This window comes from Podarcis raffonei, chromosome 9 (genome assembly GCF_027172205.1).
Source record: "Podarcis raffonei isolate rPodRaf1 chromosome 9, rPodRaf1.pri, whole genome shotgun sequence".
Classification (NCBI taxonomy): domain Eukaryota; kingdom Metazoa; phylum Chordata; class Lepidosauria; order Squamata; family Lacertidae; genus Podarcis; species Podarcis raffonei.
This window is the reverse complement of record NC_070610.1, coordinates 33,778,444-33,798,932: the sequence shown is the minus strand read 5'-3', so window position 1 is coordinate 33,798,932 and position 20,489 is coordinate 33,778,444. Positions and strand designations below refer to the sequence as shown.

Below are 20,489 nucleotides of genomic sequence, written 5' to 3'. Positions count from 1 at the left end.
TTGTTGGTAAAGCAACTTGGGGGCAAAGGAATGATTTTGAACCCCAAAGTGGCCAATGGGGGAAAGAGCCAACTTGACAGCCCCTTCTTCCTTTTGCTTGCATGTCCATTAAAAAAATCTTTATACCTTCCTGTGAAATACACAGAAGTCTGATGAGGAGCCCCCATGCCCAGGCTCATTGGGGCAGGGCATGTCTATGGGCTTGTGCCCCACTCATGGATGAAACTGAAGGATCTCCTGGGGTCATGTAATTTTAGCCTATGTGCTGTGTACTTCCTGGTAAATTTGCTTAGTACTGCTAATGCACATAATCAAACACACATACAAAATGCTCTTGAAATCTATACAGAACAAGAAAACATGATACTGCAACACAATCCTGTACATATCTGTGCAAAAGGAAGCCATGTTGAATTCGATACAGTTTATTACCCATTAAGCTGACATAGGGTTGCACCATTAGACCCTGTGCCTCTCGCTTTGCCACCACAATGTACTCAATTAAACCTTCTGGCCTTGTTTAGATTCTTTATGGCAAACTGTGTACTCAACAGCTCTCAACTCTTTTGATAATAATTTGCTTTACTTTACAAATAATTTGCCTTACTTTGCAAAAGTACGCTTTGCAAAATGCTATGGTAATCACTGTCGAATCCTGACCTTGCTCATCTGCAAAATTGCATAATTAAAAAGAGTGAAATTATATGTGCAGCTGAAAAGCTTGTGCATTCATGAAGGATCAAATAAATGACTCTTCAAAGATGTACAAATTTGCTTCATATTGTGCCACCTTGAGTGTTGTAAAAAATAAAGTGGAAAGGTGGGTTAAAGATTCCCGAATGAATGGATTCAAGTTACAAGAAAGGATTTTCCGACTGAACATCAGGAAAAACTTTCTGATAGTAAGAGCTGTTCAGCAGTGGAACATGCTCCCACAAGAAGTGGTGGAATCTCCTTCCTGGGCGGTTTTTAAGCAGAGGTTGGATGGTCATCTGTCATGGATGCTTTAGCTGAGATTCCTGCATTGCAGGGGGTTGGACTAGATGACCCTCAGAGTCTTCCAACACTACAATTCTATGATTCTATGATATCTTAACCATACTATCATTGTACCAGAGGAGCTGATTTCTCATACTATTATTACTATTGTAAAATGTTTATAAGTGGTAGAAAGAACATGCACTTCTAAACAGTGGGGCCATGGAATGAAAGAAGTAATGAGATTTCTGGGACATATGCATTCAATGTCAAAAGAAACGGACAGTACAGTCATACCTCATGTTGCGTTTGCTTCATGATACGTTTTTTCAGGTTGTGTCCGCAGCAACCCGGAAGTACCAGAAAGGGTTACTTCCAGGTTTCGCCACTTGCGCATGCACAGACGCGCAAAATGACATCATGCGCAGAAGCAGAAGCAGTGAATCGCGACCCACACATGCACAGGCGCAGGTTGCATTCTTTTCAGGTTGCGAACGGCCCTCCGGAACAGATCCCGTTCGCAACCAGAGGTACCACTGTATTAGATTTTGTTTTCATTTTTGAAGTGCCATAATCCCTTTACATTATGTGATAAGGGTGGTACATTATGTGTGGATACATATACAAAAGACAATTATATAACATATATAAATGTTACAATAAAGTACAAAGACTGTACAATAGAAATGGATCTTGTTGTTGTCCATTAGATCGCTTTGCAGTAGTATAGAGGTATTTGGTACCCTGCCTTCATATGCACCACTCCCAAAACAGAGCTTCTATCCTTCCTTATTGCTCATGTGTGTGCTAAAGGAGAAGGAAGAAGGACGTTCTGTCTGGGACAGTAGACTGTTGCTCCTTGGCAGCCCCTATGTGCAACAGATGAACCAGTTGTACTGTTGAAGAAAGACATAGGCATACTTCTGTCTCAGAAAACGTATCTTAACAAAGGCATGGGTGTACTCTGATGTGCGGGGAAAGGAAAGATTGGCACTGACTTATGTTTAATTTAGTTTAATTGGGGAAAATTTGCTGCATTTTCCAAATAAACATTTTAAATTGTTGTTCTTAAAGTACAATCTGCACACAATAACAATTCCACCAAAGCATTTAAACACCCTTAATTAAAATGTACAGTAAAACAAGCCAGTTAAAAAGGACAATTAAAAACAGTTAAAGAGTTTTAGTCTTCTAAATGCCATAAGAATATTTTTTCTTTGTTTTTTCCCTCCTTGCCTGAGTTTTAGATGATTTATTGTGATGGAGAGCAAGCTTTGTTATTCACTCTTCTGGTGCAGCTCTTCCATTGGTCTTAATCCTGCTTTGCAGTCATGCTGATGCTGCTAGTTCCTTTCCATAGTTTGCTCAGTGGGCTTCTGCATTGGCAATAGAGTTCCTGCTGAAACTGTACTAGAGAAGAAACGAAGATCAGTACAGCTCTGAGGGGGAAATAAAATAATCTCGGCAGGGATGACTGTCTTCAAAGAACAGAACTCTCTCCTGGAGCTTGAGATTTTGAGTCTGGAGTAATTGGCAAGCATCTTCACTGTAACAATAGATAGATGACAGATAGATAGATAGATAGATAGATAGATAGATAGACAGAAAGATAGATAGATAGATATTGCATATCTATCTCACTTATCAACAAGTGATCCCAGGGAGGGTTACTAATGGCTGAAATATATGATAAAGGGAGTCAATATGTTTTGTTACCTTTAAAAAAATGTTAATAGTCTTTTACATTTTAAAATACAAAACCATACCCTCCAACATTCCTCATATGAAAATAGGGACATCCTTAATCCCCTGCAACTGACCCTCCTTGACCCCCATTTTTTTGGCCTCCCTGCACTGCTGCAGAGCATTTCCTATCAGAAGAAGGGTGAGTGCCACCACTAGTACACCAATGGTTCCTTGGTGGTCCTGAGAAAATCCCTTAATCCCGATTATTTTATTTTATTTTATTCTTTGGTATAAAAAACACACACCAATAAATAAATTTTAGAAAGGGGCAAGATTAGATGCAGTCACCCAAAGCTTTTTATATATATAAAAAACCATCGTGTCTCCTTGTGCCCCACTCTACTCCGCCTTTCTTCCCACCCAGGGGGTTCTTGTCCTCCACCTGCCCCTCAGAGCTGGTGCGGCACATGGGGCTGGGCCTCAGTGGCGACAGCCTGTCCTCCTCCTTACGGGCTCTTCAGCAGTTGCTATGAGCTGCCCAAGGGAGGAGCTTTTCTTTAATTTCAGCAGGCAGTAAGTTTCTCTGTTTTTAATGGTGATTTTAACTGATTTTATACTGTATTCCTTTGGTATCCCAATTATATGCAACTAAGAAAAAGTAGTATCAAGCCACATGTAAACAAGTGGTTAGTAGCACTAAATAATATTTTAGATTTTAAAAATCCAGATATTCTAGATAAATTCTAAGAATTATGTCTAAAATCTAAGAAAGATTACATCAAAATATCAGAATTGATTTGAAATGTGCCAAGAATAAAAATGGCCTCTCTTTTCTGGAACCTATTCAACAGTTGAGCATTCAGCTCTATAACTAAAACCATGCTCTCTTAGTGTAATTCCTGGAGTGCTGAATGCCACCTCCGTTGCATTTTTGTCTGGATTTCCAGCAGATCGCATTTTAACTGTTTGTACATAATTCTTGCCTAGGATGCCTCATTCCCATCTGTTGCAGTGGCATGCTGCCCATTCACCTGTCTACATTTAATTGAATAGGTTCCAACAAGAGATTATGTTGAAAAAGGAACATCTGGAGATCTGAGAAACTATACCTGGTGGGAAAATGTACTAAATGGGATTTGACGGTTTTCACTGGCACACATAAAGGCTTTACCAATATATTCAGCCTGTACATTTGTATCCCTGATATTTAAATTATTGGAATTTTATGCAGGTGCATGATTAATTAAACAGGGGTTCACACCTCTAGATGTTATTGCAGTACCCTTGAAATCATTGCACTAGGTAGGTTATGTTACTCAGGAAAGTATCATCATCAGTGTATTGTGGTCCCTGGGTGAGCTGGAGATGGAGGTGGTGGATGCAATTCAGATCCCAAAGTCCCCTGAGTTGTTCCCCTAGTCTGCAGGTGGAAGAAGGGAGAGGCAGAAGAACTGCAATTCCAGCTACAACCTGAGTGGCATGAGGGTTCTGCAACCTTGAAGGTTTGTTATGTCAAGGGCCTGGAAAATTGGGAAAAGAAGACTCAGTGGCCCACTGCAACACGTCTGCTAGAACAGAGCTGAGGAACCAGTAGCCCTCGGGATACTGTTGAACTCCAACTCCCATCAGCTCCATCAAACATGGTCAATGACAACATATGGAAGGCCACGGGTTCCACTTCCCTCTGCTAGAAGCTGTGCAAATAGTTACCTTCACCCACTTTGATTTAGATTTAGCTGTCATAACAATAGTGGATCCTATGGAAGTACCTTCAGTAGCTGCCTGTCCTCTTATGATGGATACTGTTCAATTTGTGTGACCTAATGATGAGGACAAGACCTCTGGATATGTGAAATTGCCCTCTTGCATGATTGGCCTTTGATTAAAGCAGACAGAGAAGTCTTGGCTTGGTGGGTAAGCAGAGTGATAAATGCTTATCCACCCATTGCCTGTTGTGAAAGCTTTGTTTGGGGGAAGGGAGTCTCCCTGGATCCCAACATGTTGAATAATTTCTGGCCAGCCTCAAATCTCCCAGTTTTGAGCCAAATGCTTGAGCGTGTCTTGACTTCATATGCTTGAGGGTGAAACAATTGCTTAGACTAGTGGTCCCCAAATTTGTTTCCTATGGATCATTTGGAAATTTCTGAGGGTCTTGGTAGAGCACTTAATGATTTTCTGCCTGTGCAGTACACTGTGCTAGGTGTTGTATGATTTATTTAGTTTATTTATACTCATTTATTTATACTACAGACCACCGGAATGAAGCTCACGGACCACTGGTCATCTGAGGGCCACACTTTGGGAACCCCTGACTTAGACTCATTTCAGTTTGGGTTCAGGCTGGTTTTGTGACTGACACAGCTTTGGGTATCTTGCATTGCACACCATCAGCAATGGCATCCTTCTGGATAACCTGGATGCAATGTGCTTGGGAGGCACTGTTCCAGTCCTTCCTTGGGGCTCAGTTCTGAGGTTCTAATCTTTCCTTGGGGCTCATTCCTAAAAGGTGCTGGTGGATAACTTAGGTCTTGGCTCAAAGATGAATGTCTCCAAACTACATGAAGCTGCTGGGAAAGATTGTCTTGTGAGCTGATATGTGTCCCATCAATAGGAATTGAGGTTATCTTGAATAGGGTAGCACTCCTCTTGAAAAATCAGATTTGCCATTTGGATTCAGCTTTGCATCTAGATATTTTGCAGTCAGGGTGCTTTTGCCAAGCTGAGGTTCCTGCCAGACATCAGACCTGGCCATTTTAATGCATACCTTATGTGAATCTGGGTTAGATTACTGCAATGATATCGACTTGGGCCTGCCTTTTAAGAGTCTTCTGGAACTTCACTTTGGTCTAGAACGCAGCATCAAATATGTAAGTAGAAACTCACCCCTGAGATTTTACATATTCTGCAATAGTTATACTGGTTGCCCCTTAGTTTCCATGCACAATATGAAGTGATGATGATTTGCTTTAAAGCCCTAAATGGCTTGGGTCCTGGATACTCAAGGTTTTGTCTCATTCTGCTCCATAGGTTCTACCAGAAAGGCCCTTTTCTGTGTCTCATCTAGGAGGAGTTGTTATATTTTATAATGAGTATAGGTAACATCTCCTGAAAACGAAAATCAAATTTAAACTTCATAGTCAATGATCACTTGAATTGCCAGATATATAGCATCCTGGGCAAATTAAATACATCTCTTTATTCATTGGCATTTATATGGTGTCTCATTAAATGACCATGAATAACCTTTTCGACTGAAGTACTGCGTCATTTATTGTGCAAGGCTTTGATCTAGACAAAGTTATAGACTCTCTTGGGATCAAGGGGGAAAGCACATACACATTAACAAACTAGGCAGAGTGCTGATACATGTGGAGCAGAAAATCGCATTATTAATAGATTTTGCAGTTCTAGATGTGGATAGCACCTTAAAGATGGAAAACAGATGGGTTTAAAATATTAACTGAGCTCACAACTTTTAATCAACTTTAATTACACTTACACCATCTAACTGTACATAGTGCTATAGTCCTAGATATTGAACAATAGTTAACACTCATCTTTGGCATTGTTACTACTTGCTCAATACACAGGGCTGTGACACTATGTACAATTAGACAGAATAAAGTGCCATTAAATTGGTAAGTTACAGAGCTGGGTCCCATATGCAGTTACATCATGTGATGTCTTGATTAGTAAAGAACACTTGATGACTCTCAAATGAATATGGATTCTATGGACAAATATTATGTTTTGAGTTGGCATTCGGTTGGTATTAGGGTGGACACAAATCAGGACACAAAATCCAGACACAAAAGTTGTTGAGCTTTTTAAATCAAAGAGTTGTTGAGCTATTTGTAAGGGCTGAATGTCCAGGAAATTCCAGATGTGTGGCAACCTCAGTCACAACAGTCATTTACATTCACAGTTAATACTCATCAATAGCTCAAATTAATGCAATGTTAAAATCTGCTGAGGAGAGATACATTGTCGTTTAACTGTTACATGGAGATGGGTGTCAATTTTCCTGAAATAAAGCTAAATTATCATTGGATAAGTTCATTAAAAACGCAAGTGGAGGGCAAGTATTTTTGTTATTTGAAGACTACCTCATAAAAACTTGGGTGGCTTTAGCCCCAACAAAGATATCAACCAACTGAATGGCCATATCTCAGAAGATACTGTTGCATGGCACCCCAATCACTGAGTAGTGTGAGATTCCAGGATTTCCAGGTGCTTACCCAAGGCTTAGGGGACGCGGGTGGCGCTGTGGGTAAAAGCCTCAGCGCCTAGGGCTTGCCGATCGAAAGGTCGGCGGTTCGAATCCCCGCGGCGGGGTGCGCTCCCGTTGCTCGGTCCCAGCGCCTGCCAACCTAGCAGTTCGAAAGCACCTCCAGGTGCAAGTAGATAAATAGGGACTGCTTTCTAGCGGGAAGGTAAACGGTGTTTCCGTGTGCGGCTCTGGCTTGCCAGAGCAGTGATGTCATGCTGGCCACGTGACCCGGAAGTGTCTCCGGACAGCGCTGGCCCCTGGCCTCTTAAGTGAGATGGGCGCACAACCCCAGAGTCTGTCAAGACTGGCCCGTACGGGCAGGGGTACCTTTACCTTTACCTTTACCCAAGGCTTGTGGTTCTTTTGGAATGAGGTACAATGGAGACTGTGGTGTCTTTATGTTATATTGTTCATTTACAAATATAAACAACCTGAGCCCTATGATGGAGGAGTTCACAACATTAACACCCCAATAGGACTTTCCTTCCCTCTTTGTTTCTATTTCACACTCAGCTCTTGCCTTTGTCTTTGTCTTTCTAACTACCAGCCAGTTATCTAGCACAGATCCACTTCCTTTGTTCCCTTAATGGTCCATTATCCAGGCTATCACCTCACCAGGAAGCTAGCCTGGCTATTCCATGAATTAGAAAGCAGCCCAGGCATTTAGCCAACCCCTCAAAAAAAAAAAAACCAAAAAAAAGAAACCCCAACCCCTCATAACAGTATAAATTGTGTGTCAGTTTCCAAAATGACCCCAGTCTAGCTCTAGTTGTGACCAATTAGTTGCATGTAGAAGCAAGTGGCCCCAGATAGATATGTGCATCCTTATTTATATCATAAGACTTATCCTGCAGTTTAGGTCTAAGTAAGCACTGTGATATGAGATGGAGATACATATCCAGACATTTACGTGCATCCACACCAGCTAGGAACCCAGAAAGCACTTTGTGTCAAAACTCCCTTGCAGTGTGTATTGATGCTAGCAATAGAACTGAAACACAGGAGACTGTAAACCCATTTCTTTTTGTTATTTTATCACTATTTCAGAATGGAAACTCACCCAAAGGTGAGAGAAAGAGAAAGTAATTTTCTAGGTCATGTTTCATGCAAATGAAGCAGACTGATGGGGGAGGGGGAGAAATCAGTGACCTACATTTCATAAGCCTGCATAAACAGGAGATATATTTCCATAAACATACTAAATATAAAAATGACATAATAAATTAGAATGCTCTAGCTGAAATTTGACAGATGTACCTCTATGGTGAGAGAATTCCACAACATAGGGGCTGTCGCAGAGAATGTCCTCTCTTGGCCTGCCAATCTCTGAGTTGTTGCGGGTGGCAGAAATAACAAGAGGGTCTTGTAGCGAACAAGGCAGACTTTCAGATATTTTGGGCCTGACTGGCAGCCTAAGCATCTGTTTTAAAACAAGAATTAAATGTTATCTAAATGGAACTCCAGCTGCAGCATTTTGGACAAATTGAATAAATTTCCACCTGTCACAGAAGAAACATTATACAGATGCTATGGCTGAAAGAAATGATAATGAATGAAAGAGATAAAGTTAAACATGGTGAAAATGTGGTGCTCATGTCCTGGGTCATCAATATGAATATGTATAACTTTGAGTTAGACTTAAGGCAATAAGTAAGACAAAAATAATTCAGGTTAATTATGTGCTGGACATAATATACAACTACTGTCAAATTTCTGAATCGCTTGAGGCAGGAAAGGATAGAAGATAAAGTGCATTTTTGCAGATCATTCATTTTCAAGAACATTTTGTATCCTTCCATTCAATATTGTGATGCCTTAATTTGTATTTTTCATACTAGGCATGAAATGATCCAGTGACAATCTTGTTGATTTTGTTTCCCCATGTGATGTTGCTGATCCCCTTTTTCTTGAAATAGGTGCACAGAGATCTGGGAGAATGGTAAAATGTACATACATATAAAAATTATCAGGTAGGGTTTTTAATGAGTAAAAAATAGGGCAAAGAAATTGACTCGCTCTACACCTTCTTCAATTTTTATATTGCTTAAGGACAATGATGGGACGTTCAATACGACGCTGTTGCCCCCCACAGACAAGTGTCATCTATAGAGCTGGGAAGCAGCTGCTCAGAATTTTGTCTCAAACTATCTCCCGTAAACAGATTACAGTGGTACCTCGGGTTAAGTACTGAATTCATTCCGGAGGTCCGTTCTTAACCTGAAACTGTTCTTAACCTGAAGCACCACTTTAGCTAATGGGGCCTCCTGCTGCTGCCCCACCGCTGGAGCATGATTTCTGTTCTCACCCTGAAGCAAAGTTCTTAACCTGAGGTACTATTTCTGGGTTATCGGAGTCTGTAACCTGAAGCGTATGTAACCTGAAGCTTATGTAACCCGAGGTACCACTGTATTCATGTGAAGGGGCTCCATGCCAGGGCTGCCATATATAGCAGGAGTTCAAACATGGAATTAACTTTAGGGTCTTCCTAAAAAAAGGTGAAGAACTTTTGGGGTGTCCTGGTTTTTGCTTTTTAAATGTGGCAACCCTACGTCATGCAGATAAGGAGAAGTGGGTGCTAAGTAGTGCCACTGCACAGTTTTGTAGCCTTGATGTCCATGCATTGAGCGTAAATGTCCACATGTTTCCATGTGAACTGGAATCCTGACTCCCTGGATGGGACTTGAGTTCTAAGCTCTCCAAACAGTATGGTCAATGGTAAGGGATGATGGGAGTTGTCCAACAACAGCTGGAAGGTCACAATTTCCCCATCTCTGATGTAAGGTATCAGCTTGCAGGGAAATCTATGTCTATACATGTAAACTTTCTTGCTGCAGACATCCATCCTCAATGTTAGAGACTGAACACAGACCCATAGAGGCCACATGTTGTGAGAGGGAGAGTCAGTGGTGCAGCCTCAGTCTCCTAAATCAAGTAAAGAAAATCACAGCCTCAACTCTATGTACTTTCATCCTGCATAAGCTCTGTCAGGCTCAGTCTCAAATGGTAAAAAGAAGTAACTCTGATTCTTTCTAGAAAGTAGAGATACTCAAGAAATTGCACATTCTAGCACAAAGTGACCTTATCTGCATATATCAGACTAAGCTGAAGATCAGAACTTGGATAACCACTTGGTTTTGCACTTTTCCAAATATTGTGCTGTGGTTGGATAAAGTCCCCGTCCTCGTCTATGTCGGTTCTTTATTATAAGAACATAAGAATAGCCTGCTGGATCAAGACAATGACCCATCAAATCCAGCATCCTGCTCTCCCAGTGGCCAACCAGATCCTTGTGGGAAACCAGCAAGCAGAGCATGAATACTCTTCTCTCCTATGGTTTCCAGCAACCTGCATTTGGAAGCATTTATTTTCCATGGGGCACCATGTCTTTTGTGTGTACAGGACTCCAATCAGGAAAGCTTCACGCAGAAGCATCTTAATGAGAAACTGCACTTAAATATATATACCTCAGTACCTCAGGTTAAGAACTTAATTCGTTCTGGAGGTCTGTTCTTAATCTGAAACTGTTCTTAACCTAAAGCACCATTTTAGCTAATGGGGCCTCCTGCTGCCGCTGCACCGCCGGAGCCCGATTTCTGTTCTCATCCTGAAGCAAAATTATTAACTCGAGGTAATATTTCTGGGTTAGCAGAGTCTGTAACCTGAAGCGTATGTAATCTGAAGTGTATGTAACCCGAGGTACCACTGTATAGTTGAGGATCAGCTGAGAGCCTAGGGGATGCTGAAAAACCAAGAGCATGGATGATGAAAAGACGATAACTCAGAGGGATCCCAACAGAAACAATGTAAGGAGGCCCCAGGGGAATGTTCAGGAAGGGGAACCAGTGTGACAGCATTGTGGACGGGAGCTGCAGAGAGACCCAGGTGATGCCATTAAAAAACAGCTGAAAGTGCCCAGGGATATAGTTAATTAGGGAAATCTGAAGCACAGCAGAGAGGATCCGCTTTATTTTCAGATTGAGGCGATGTTAATTTTGAAATGGTTCTCCTGCAAAGGCATTTTGAGATAGACTTCCCCTAATTAAGTTTTGACAGAAACAAGGGTTGCTGAAATGCAGACACGTTTGGTAGACATGCTGACCTTGCCTTTGAGTTCTCAATGAGAGGTTGACTCATTTCCATACATGTCAGCTCTTCCTAGCTTTTGTGCAGATGCCCAATAACATCCTGAATGCAAAGTCAATGCAGAGTCCCAAAGTAATAAGATATCTCATAGCATGTTTAGTGGATTGATGGTATGTGCAGACCTAATAGGACCAGGTAAGTATTGTCAATGGAGCTGATTCCTAGCAACATGTTATCTGTGGTTGGAACACAATGTTAGAGGCATTCCTAGAATTACTCTATGCCACCCTGAGATGAGCCAGTGGGACAAGATTCTCCCAGACTGTTGCTGCTTTCAGCTGCAATTCATTCACATTCCGGCAGATTCAGATTGCACAATTATAGTTTATTTGGAAGTCTTGCACAGCAAATGCACTCGCCTTCCCAAAGACCAGACTTTCTGCGGCAACAAAAGTGATGGGAAAATGTGTTGGAATGTGTGTGAGAACACTGTCTTGATGCAACATCATCTAACCTCTCTCTCTCTCTCCCCCCCCCCACACACACTACACACAAAATCAGAATAAATGGTTAATAAATAACCCCCATTTGAACTATTCAAATAGTTCCCTCTCTCTTTTTTTTACTAGTGCCAATTAAAAAACATATAGTGAGATGTTTATAAGATGTCTGAATAGCCTACTGTAAGTAATGAAGATGATGCTGTAATTTGAGATCCCTCTTGGATCACATTGCTCAGTGATAATGCAGAAGTGAAATCCATTTCACAAACCTCAAAAACTTTCTTCAAAGCAGTTTTGTCCAAAACCTGTAAAATGCCATGTGTGTGTGTGTGTGTGTGTGTTGTATCTCTGTGGAGACTTCCCCGTGGAGCAGTTTGTATCTCTTTTCAGTACAATGCATCTTTTCATCTTTCATTTTTGGTCTTTCTGCTGCTCTCAGTAATTGCCTAAGCAGAGGAATTTCCCCTATTAAAGAAAGAATAATAATGAAAAATTGTGCTTGCATTTCTTTGTCAAGCATTTAAGGACTAAGCATGAACAGCCTCAGATAACTGCTAATTAATATTAATTCTTTCTGAATGCATTTTCAGTGCTGAATTGTTTTTCCTCTAGTTATTTCTGAGACATAAATTGGGAGGAATTAGTTCCTGGAGGGAATCATTAAGCATAGTCTATCTTCCTTCTAAAAAAAAAGAAAAAAGCACCCATTCTAGTATGTGTTCAGCTCTCCAAAACCAAAATGTACTTAATTCATTTCAATGGATGAGGAAAGTGTGCTTGTGCAAAGAAATGTGTGCATGAATTCACTGCTTCCACTCAACTGAATGGGCTAGCTTAGGGGTCAGCATCAAGGCACCTGAGGGCACCAGTTCCTTGCCAGTATTTTCTATGATTCCAAACAGATCTAGAAGCAAAGGTCTCTCTCTCTCCTTAGAGCCTCCATTTGGCCTGGAGCTGTATTTACTCATGGAGATTACACAACCTTCTCCCAACCTGGCAAACAATACAACTCCCCAAGATGGTGATTTGCAATTCAATACTTCTCATGTGATCTAAGGTTAAACACTCATGTGTTAGCTAGCAGAGGGCAACAATAGTTAATTATCAACCCATCTAAGTGCTTAGAGAGATTTTCTTGCTCTTCTTTAGCTTCAATGGAATATTCCAATTAAACCCTTTCAGCAGTACACACAGGCATTCTCCACTTCCGTGTGAATTGAACAATTATACTTAACAGAAATAAGCCCATTCACTCAGCTAAACTACCATAATCAAAAAAGGCCTGGGCAAATAGTTTTAATCTGGTGCTCAGCTACATAGCTATTAAATAGCCTAAAAACTGAAGCCAGATCCTGAGCCACTGTGATATCACAGAATATTAACAAATAGTCTATGTGCTGAGGGTGAAAAGATCATTCTATTTGGTTTGTAATGGTTTCTAGAAGGGCTTAGGAACACATAACCTGGCACAAGGACACAGATTCCAAACTATTACCCAGCATTTGGGCTTTATATCTCTACCCCAGTGAAGCAGTGACTTTGGTCACCTGATGCATTGAAGGATTGTATTTTCAGTCATCTTTCAGCAGTGCTTTATTGCATCCTTTCATTTTGCCATAATAACACTATTTTTATTTTCTCATTCCTTCCTGTGCATTGTAATAACATTTTCTTTTGAGAGGGGCGTATATGAGTAATGGCAGTTACATTTACTGCACCATCTTAGGTCTGATATGTGTTTATTCCCACCTGTATTCAGGAGAGGATTTTAAAATAGCACAAATAACTGCTGAAGGAACAAAAAAGTGTGGAACAGTGTTTAATGACAGCTGTGTTAACCTTGGGATGTAAGAAATGTCAATTTTCATTGGCTGTTTGTAGAATGAGCCTGCGGTTTCTAAGCCCAGATGTGTGCAGTTTACTATAAAAATGTGATTAGCAAAAAGAAATATTTTAAAAATAGTGGAAGGGAAATCTGTTTGGGGCAAGCCTGGTACAAATGTTGCCCATGGCAGTAATATAAACTAGAACACTGCTGAGGAGGGCATGGAACTTTGACTAGCGAGCCAGTATGATTTCTATATCTTCACATGTGAATTCATTTTGAATTACTGTGCTAAGTCAGGGCCAGTGATGCAAAAAAGAAAAGAAAAACAAACAAACAACCTTCTCTAATCCAACTGCATCCATAAAATGCCATTTGCTGTAATTGAATTGGTCTGTCAGGGGTCAATGATTGAACCATGTGATAATTTTACAATGCCCTTGGAAGATTGAAGGCCGATTGTGCCCCAAAGTGATCCATCAAGGAGCTCCATGGAGCTCACAACATTTATTTACTTATTATATCTTTATTTCATGAAATTTATATATCACTTGAATGTAAAAACAAAACAAAACCCGTTTACAAAGAGAATTTTTTTAAAAGTAAAATTATCAGTAAAGATAGTTAAAAACACCTATTTAAATCATTCAATAAAATAAAGTAAAATCAGTAATGAACTAAAAACAGATTAAACCACACATCAACATATCTGGGAAGGCTTGCCTAAACAAAAAAATGTTCTTAGCAGGTGAGGAAAAGAGTACAGTGAAGCTGCCTGTCAAGAGGCAGAGAGTTCCACTAAAATCTTGATTTCTTACATGTGCAGAACAAATATTTTCTGACACCTGTAACAGTGTCAGTTCCAGAGATCGAAGCAGTCAAGTGGGAGCATATGGAGCAAGGAGATGTTGCAGGTAACGTGGTACCAAGATGTTAAGGGGTTTAGATACTAACAGTAACACCTTGAAGTTTGCACAGTAGCAAATTGGCAGGCAGTGCAGATCTCTAAGCATAGGTGTTATATGCTGACAAGGCCTCACTCCTGTCAGCAATCATGCTGCAGCATTGTGCACTAACTGCAGCTTCCAGATCAAGCACAAGTGAGCCCTAGATAGAACACATGGCACAAATCCAGTCCTGGACTAACCAGTGCATAAACTACTAGGATCAAGATTTCCTGATCTATCTGCACCCCCCCAATCTGACACTTATATTCTGCTTTTCAATTTCATGAAAAACCATCAACCAATGATATAAAAAGGTAAAGGTAAAGGGACCTCTGACCATTAGGTCCAGTCGTGGCTGACTCTGGGGTTGCGGTGCTCATCTCGCTTTATTGGCCGAGGGACCCGGCATACAGCTTCCGGGTCATGTGGCCAGCATGACTAAGCCGCTTCTGGTGAACCAGAGCAGTGCACGGAAACGCCGTTTACCTTCCTGCCTATTTATCTACTTGCACTTAACGTGCTTTCGAACTGCTAGGTTGGCAGGAGCAGGACTGAGCAATGGGAGCTCACCCCGTCGCGGGGATTCGGACCGCCGACCTTCTGATCGTCAAGTCCTAGGCTCTGTGGTTTAACCCACAGCGCCACCCGTGTCCCTAACCAATGATATACTGAACAGTAAAATTATGTCAATAAAATCCAAGTAATCAAATCAAAAATGGGGGAGGGGAAACCTCACAGGATTGATCCCAGGAACCTGGTAGATAGTCAGGAAAATCACTCATGCTCACCCATCCCTGGTACGCAGTGCAGAGTAGGGATGAGAGGAGTTGCTGCAAGCAGAATCCCTGACTTAGACCTTGTGTAGGATTGACAAGAATTTGCGCTCCACCACAAAGAATGAGTTTCAAAGCTTAACTGCAGAACAGTAGTTACAAATAAACTTACAAAGATACAAAGTAAACAAGCAAGCAATCTGGTCCCCTCTTCTTTAAGTCCTTAAACAGTTCAGTAATTTTCCTATCTCTGATCCCAGAGAGATTTGATACAAGCATCTTCCTTGATCATCATTACGGAGCTTAGTCGCTTCTCTGTTATATACTGGGAGCTCCTTCTCAAGACATGCTGAGCTGGCAGCTCTTCCATGCCTGCTTGCTCCCATGACATGGAAACTCTTGAGTTCTCAAGTTTCCAGCAATGAGTCATCAATTAGCCTAAACTCTCAATGGAAGCATCTGACCTTTTCTGCTGCATTTACTAGAGACAAATCTCTCTTTTCTAATGCAAACTTTTCTGCATAGCATTTTAGAGTACAATGCATTCAAATGTAAAATTTTGTGCATACTAAACTTATATCTTTAACACTGAATACTAAAAACCTAAAGGCCCCTGACAGTTAAGTTGAGTCACGAATGACTCTGGGGTTGCGGCACTCATCTTGCTTTACTGGCCGAGGGAGATGATGTTTGTCTGCAGTCAGTTTTTCCGGGTCATGTGGCCAGCATGACTAAGCCGCTTATGGCGAAACCAGAGCAGTGCACGGAAACGCTGTTTACCTTCCCGCCAGAGTGGTACCTATTTATCTACTTGCACTGGTGTACTTTCAAACTTCTAGATTGGCAGGAACTGGGATTGAGCAACGGGAGCTCACCCCCTTGGCTCAGTGGTTTAGACCAGAGTGCAGCCCGTGTCCCCAACACTGAATGCTATTGCCCACAAATTCCAACTTGCCTCCATAGTGATCACCTAATCCCACATTGAGACAAAGTAGGGTGGGTGGGTTTGGGCAGATTGCTCAGTCAGCAGAGCATGTGATTCTTAATCTCAGGGTTGTGGATCTGAACCTCATGTTGGGCAAACGATTCCTGCACTGCAGGAGATTGGACTAGATGATCCTCATGGTTCTTTCCAATACTATAATTCTATAGTTCTATTCTATGTGTGCAAGTTACAAGGAGGTAGGAACTCCTGTATCCAGCAGAAACTGTTAGGCTGCAATGCTCAAACAGCAGTACATAATTATGTTCTTTCACTTGTGTACAAAATCCTTGTAAAACTACAGATTTTCTTAAGCCTTTCAAATGGTGCAACATGCACAGCTCTCTCTCTCCTGCTAAGTTATTAACCTAATGACATTACAGCAGATCTTTTCCTAGATCTTTTTTTTTTAAATCAAGATGGGGAAATAACAGCTCCCAAAGTGTCAGTGATTTGTCAGTTAAATGTACTTTTTTCTACAGTACTGTCTGTCTACAGTAACATCCCTTCCAGAAGGAAGGAACCCTGCTCTAATTCTCTCATTATCACTGTCACTTCAGATTGTCATAAGTGAAAAAGCCGTAAAAGACATTCAAGATGGAAGAAGTCCAGTTTATTGGTTCAAATGTCAATTTCACAGCTCAGTAGTTATTTCACAACTATGTACCGCTTGGCTAAACACCGTTTGCAGACAAATATTGATTTTTCTCCCCTTTTGCAAACCCTTCTATAGTCTACTTTTCTGGATGTTGTCTCTTAACACGATAATGAAAATATTCATAAACCATAAATATCTAGTAAAGCATTATTTACTCCCTAAATAAGGTGATGTTGTTGCATAATACATATAAGACCTCTCTAAAATATTCCACAATAAAATACCTTTTCCACAAGGCGATTTGATCAACCCCTTATTTCCTTTCCCACTGCAACTGAATTAGTTCACATTTATCTCTTTGTTAACTATCTCATTGTATTTGTATTATTGATAATATTGCTTTTATTACTTTGATTTATTAGCTGACTTCCATCAGTTCAAAACAAATTATAATCAAAAGATTATGGTGGTTCCTAAAACTATACATCTCAAATATCAAAGACCAGTTCCCTTGGGAACAAGGATGTTGCTATTGGTTTGCTTATAAAACATTACTATATGCTTTTATGGTGCTATATATCTGGGCCAGCGTATTTGGAAGACCACTTTCTTCCATATGATCATCATACCTGTAAGTTGAGATCATATTCTATAAAGTCTTAAAAGGCTCAAGATCACAATACCTCAAGGACTGCCTCTCCCATATGAACCAACCTGGACACTATGATCACCATCTGAGGCCCTTCTTCATGTGTTTCCTCCATGAGAGACCTGGAGGGTGACAACACGAGAACGTGGCTCCCCATTTGTGCAATGTTCTCTCATGGGAGAATCTCTGGTGCCATCATTATATATCTAGGCACTAGGCACTAGGCAAAAATGTTCCTGTTTAACTAGACCTTTGGCCTGTAACTATGTGCAGCCTCTTAGAGTGAGTGAGGTGTTTTTAATATATTATTTTAATGGTTTTTAATGTATCTATATGCTTTTTGTTTTTGTTTTGTTTTTAAGTCGCTTTGAGTTGCCTCTTACAAGAAAAAGTGACCAATAAACTTAATAAACAATTCTAATAATAAAAAAATACAGTATTATTCTTCCATTGTTTCATGAGACCAACGGATGCCAACATTAACTGGTAAGATATGGATCATTCACCCCAGAGAGGTTGCTTTTGGCCAAAAGACAACATACATTTCAGAGACTTGAATGCTTGAGTAAACAGTCCAAATCCAAGTGGTCAGTTCCAGTTCCTATTGTGTTGGCAGACTTCACAGAAGATGCCAAACCATTTTCTTCCTTGTATAAAACCGCTTCTTGCAGTAATGGAAAGTACTCCTAAAATGAAAATGAAATAGAGATGTTGAAATTAACCTTTGTATTTGTGCAAATGGTGCATTTCTGTTCCTCATATTATTATTTTTTTGAAAAATGGGTCTCAGTGCAGATTAATTTTGAATGCATGAATGTTTATATGCTAAACATACAATGGCACCTTTTGACTTTAACTACACCAATCTCTTAGAGGAGAAAACAGAGGCTAGATTCAGTCACCCAGTCCCTGCAAACAAGTGATTGTCAGCCTTAACAGAGCCAACCTGTTTTGGCAGTGGGCCCTCATGATCTGCATGAGGACCAGACAAGGGGAACTGTGCATTTAGCACTCTCTTCTCCCAGACACTGGCTTATCTGGCTGTTTGCCAATATGCTAAAGCCTCTCCCTTAAGCAAACAAGTGCAATTAGTTCCTGTTTAAAAAAAAAAAAGATTAAAAGGTGGATTGGTAAAAACATGAACCAGATCATGATCTCTTTTTAAATTGCCACTTTGGTCTGCAATAGTAGCAGCCTTGTTCTTCCTTAAGACCTGCAATCAATTTGTACATTGAAATGTGCTTTAGAAATAATAAATAACTTAGGTGTCCAAACCTACTTGAAAACATCTCATTTTAAATTAATAAACCTGTACTAATGTTTGAATTATTCACTCTGGAATGCCGGTAGTTTGCTAGCAAACATATTGATCTACTGGATATTTTACAGGATGTGAATTTATTATACCGTTTGCAACTCAGTTGCATTTCAGTATTTCTAATTGAACCTTGTTCTAAATTATGGAATACTTTTACTCATCCAATATTCACATTTTTAGGCAGTGGTCCTGCACACACCAGGGAGTAAGTTCCATTGAATTTGCTGAGGTTAGCTTCTGAGCATGCAGGAGTGTATATTATAGGATTGTATATTAAAGGCAAAATCCAGAATTCCATTCAGTGCAATGAAGGAGTTAACATTTCCTCTAAATGCTCACTACTTGTACTAGACCTAACTTGGTTTGTGCTCATTAACTAATTAGCTCTGTCTGGCTGTCTTAGCTCTCTAGCCTCTTTGCCCTCTAGTCTTGCTTTCCTATTTGTTAAGATTGATTGTTCTGTAAAGTGCAGTTGTGGGAGGGGGGGAAGCTCAGACTTCAGAAACAATCTTGAATCTTACAATTGTCTCTTGAGTCATAAATATGTAGACAGTTCTTCTATAATAAGCAACGTTTGTAACTCAATTATTCATTATTGCAGTTGGTTCTCTTTCTAGTGTGATAGGCAGAGATCTTTAGCTTCCAACATTAGCTGCAAGAAGATCCGCACTCAGATGTAAGTTACTTATCCTCCCCAACCTCAAAATACCTATTTCATGCTTTTAAGGTGGTAGGCAAGCAAGACAACCTGAATGAGTTGCAGCAATTTTGCCACCTGTAAAATCCCTGTTATGTTAAACCACATGGAGATTGCCTGCATGTATGAATCAATCTCATGGGCATTTACTTAAAAAACACTGTCACTGAGACCTGTTTCTTGTGATGAGCCGTTTGTCTGAAGCAGATCCTCCTGTGGTTTGGGTGATCTTAGCCTCCACACTGCAAATTGGGTGGTGGTGCTTTCTATTTCTATCTTGTGGATCAGCATCCCTATAGTTGTCATCCACATGTTGTTGTGATCATTAGGTCAAAGCAGCAGCCAGGACTTGGCCACCTAAGGGGAAGGTCCAGAGGAATATGTGTAGCCCATACCACTAACGGATAGGTTCAGTATCAGACACTGAGTCTTGCTTAAGACTGGCAGTCTGGAGCCTTGGACCTGAATCTCTGAGGCTCCTGCTTGTGCATTTATACTGCACCAACCTTCTTGTGCCTCACTTTCTTCTTCCCAGTAAGCAGGAGTGACACAGCTGTTGGGAGGTCAGGTGAGCACTGCTGCCCCATTATGCCATATTCTTAAGAAACAGAAGTTCTGGGACTTTTCCAGCTTATAGTAAGCAGGGATAACTGAATCTGTTTCCCTCATTTCCTTGCTTTCCACTGCTTAGTTCCACTGCTTTCCACATTTCCACATCAGTTTGTAAGTTTATATATTTTATAAACTTACTGCCTCACCTACTTGTTGCACACAAGGATTTGTCAACGCAGGCTAGCTCAACTGATGGCCATTGTGGTCTGATCAAATACCTGGAGGAGGTTCAAAATTCCCGCTCCTTCTCATGTTACAAACAGGGATATTGCCAGTGTAGAAAACTGAGTATATATGAAGCAGTGGTTGTGAAATAGTGCAGTTGCAGTATTATCACAACACTGTAACTATCTAACAAGGAGAGTGAAAAATGGTTCATGAAAGCAGATTTGTGATAATAGCTTTGCCCAGTGGCGTAGTGTGGGTTGTCAGCACCCGGGGCAAGGCAAGTAATTTGTGCCCCCTAACCCGTGGATTTGCGCCCCCTAACCCATGGATTTGCGCCCCCTAACCCTAACCCCCAGATGTTGCGCCCGGTGCGGCCGGCCCCCCCTGCACCCCCCACGCT

At 40.8% G+C, this 20,489-nt stretch overlaps 1 long non-coding RNA gene across 1 annotated transcript; it reads right to left on the bottom strand.

The window, feature by feature from the left end:
• Nucleotides 1-1,976: 1,976 nt before the first annotated feature.
• LOC128420977 (uncharacterized) lies at nt 1,977-15,413 on the bottom strand. The gene is made up of 3 exons (XR_008332192.1): nt 15,081-15,413; nt 8,770-8,862; nt 1,977-2,388 (listed from the first exon to the last, which is right to left on the bottom strand). It is a non-coding gene; the product is annotated as an uncharacterized LOC128420977 (long non-coding RNA).
• Between the last annotated feature and the right edge of the window lie 5,076 nt (nt 15,414-20,489).